Here is a 2,643-nt window from a genome sequence, read left to right on the forward strand (position 1 = left end):
GTTTTACCAGAATTATCACAGGTGTTCTTTGTTGTGACAATACGCAGGTGCACGGTTTCTGCCAAATATAGATGGCAAGTGTTGTTCAACGCGAGATCGAAATATCGATGAGCGAGTCCCCGGTACGGGACTAGATAACAGAAAGTTCGTCAATGATGTCAAGTCAACTGTTTCAACTACCATTTTGAAATGTCGACTGCGTAACATTAGTACACCCATTATTTTATTCAAAAAGGGATAAAAAAAATATATATAATTTGAAGAATGGAAATCATAATTTAATACGAAACATTAATCACTCTTATTCTAATTAAGCTAGTGTAATGTATTATACATTGCTTCAGAACGATTCTCGTTTTTATATATAACACGGTTAATTAATTTCTATTACCATTCATTCATAAGCGACTTATGAAGAAATCTGATTTCTTGGTGAGGCTGCTGACTTTGTTAGCAATTTTAGTATAAATATATCCCGGTTATTATGTAGAAATAAGCGTCAAGGACCTCAGTTTATGGTCCTGTACACTTGAACATAATAAAGTACAGACACATTCTTTTTCTCTCAATGTATGTTTCGTCACATCTTTGTTTTTCTCCATATATCATTTATCTATAGTTTCTTTCAAAACTTTCTTTCCTTTTAATTTTTCCTATCTACCTTTATTTAGAAAAAAACAGAATGCGCAAATACAAACAATACATATGTGTTTACACACACACACACACACACACACACACACACACACACACACACACACACATATTTACTTACAGGCTTACAGTATTAAAGGCTTGAATTTACATATCAGGGTTTTACTAAAAATTATAGACGTTTTAAATACACAAAGATGAAGGCAGAGTAATGTCATTGAAAAAAAATAATAATAAAGAGCATCAATGCTATATGGAAAGATAAAAAATAAAATGCTAAATAAAAAAAGGTTAGAAGTTCAACAGCTGTACATGCAAACGCATACGTTACTGAGTAGACCATGTCGCACAGGAGCCTAGTTATGTTAATGTGAAAACAAATTAATGTAAAAGTGAATTCCCTCTTTCCAGCTCAACATTCATAGATTCATTCAGACATTTATACATAAACATAGACATGCAGCTACGATTATCTCTAGATAAATTTATTAAATGAACAGTTATTTGCCATATTCCGTGATGTTCATACTCTAATGTTTTTACCTCAAAATATATATATTTGTGTGTATATATATATATAATATATATATATATATATATATATATATATATATATCTCATATGTGCTGAAGGAACAAGGATGACCGCAGAAATATCCTTTCTAGCTGGATTCTTTTAGGAAACTGAATCTTAGTGGCTGCGCACGTCCACCGGAAACAAGGCATTAGAAACACTATAACTTTAGGGACCAGAACATGACAGACTCTTTTCTAGAATCCCTCTGCCATTTTTAAGAACTGAAAGTAAGATCGGAACGTAGGAATTATGGCTGGGTTATGGTCACAATAAGCCAGATCGAATTATTTACGAACTCAGCGATATCAATGTGAGATCTAAACAACTCGTAATTCCTTGAACCTTGCAAACAAAATGCTTTTTCACACACTATACCTTGCTGACCCGCCAGGACCTAGGTTCTTGCGTTCACAAATAACAAATTCATCAGGCTTACCTACCTTAAATTCTCCGTTTTCCGAAAAATCGAGAGCTCACGAAACGTTTGAAACGAATTATAATAACAGTTTTTGAAATACAAGTTGCAGTGAGGAACACATACACCTCCTCTGTACACAAGCCAGGTCTGTATTGTTTTGCTGATTTAATATAGTTATTCATCAAGTGTTCACAATACACGGCGCACAGCACCTGTACGCACATTCGCACAGCAGCAATACTACTACAGTCTTCCCAGACTACCAGCCTTCGACGTTACAGTACACATTTCATTTGAAGAAAATAAAGTCTAATATTGTTATGGTTCTACCGACATCGTTAGTTTTCCTGAGGTGCCGATTACTCGTTATGCCTGTGAGGTTTTATAGCTATTTTCTGTCAGTGGTGATGTGCATATATATTAAAAAATGGGACAGTAGCTTTTAAAGATACGTCTTCTTAAATTGGATATGATACATAATGAAGATCAATATATTATTTAATTAAAAATCCTCCTGCAACGACCATATCTGGCACTTGTAATTTCCCGCCTCCAAGTAGGCGGACGGCGAGTGACGTCACAGGCAGCCGCTGCTGCGATTGGCCAAGACGAGCGGAAAGAGTAATGTACGCGTGGTTAATGAAGTAAATCAAGTTGGAAAGTTGTCTTGTGCGTTGTGTTTTTCTTACCACTTATAACATTCCACATGTCGATGTTCTTCTGAGCAACCTTATTATTTTCTGAGTTCTTAATTATCTGTTTGTTTTACGAAAAAGATAGGTTATTTGATTACAAACTGTCTTCTCGGACTGGGTCTGGCAAGTGTCGTAGAAATTAATGAGGCGACATTAACTCAAGGAACAATGCTGAATGGCCGTATCTCCTCGTGCATGAAAGCGGGTTGCCAACGCCACTCTCCTCTGCTGTACACCTGAAGAAACTAACCGCTCCGAGACTGGCTGACGAATACTATGGAACAACGGGTCTCTTATTTT

The 2,643-nt window shown here is 35.8% G+C and overlaps 1 protein-coding gene across 2 annotated transcripts in view; it reads right to left on the bottom strand.

Moving 5' to 3' along the window:
* LOC125038964 (retinal homeobox protein Rx-like) overlaps nucleotides 1–1,921 on the bottom strand; it is a 16,815-nt gene extending 14,894 nt beyond the window's left edge. Inside the window, exon 1 of one of the 2 annotated variants that reach the window (XM_047632674.1) lies at nucleotides 1,671–1,921. The gene's annotated coding sequence lies outside the window, so the exon portion shown is untranslated. Of the gene's footprint in view, nucleotides 1–1,666 lie in introns of both variants that reach the window. The other variant, XM_047632675.1, reaches the window with a different exon arrangement.
* Between the last annotated feature and the right edge of the window lie 722 nt (nucleotides 1,922–2,643).

This window comes from Penaeus chinensis, chromosome 26 (genome assembly GCF_019202785.1).
Source record: "Penaeus chinensis breed Huanghai No. 1 chromosome 26, ASM1920278v2, whole genome shotgun sequence".
NCBI classification, from domain to species: domain Eukaryota; kingdom Metazoa; phylum Arthropoda; class Malacostraca; order Decapoda; family Penaeidae; genus Penaeus; species Penaeus chinensis.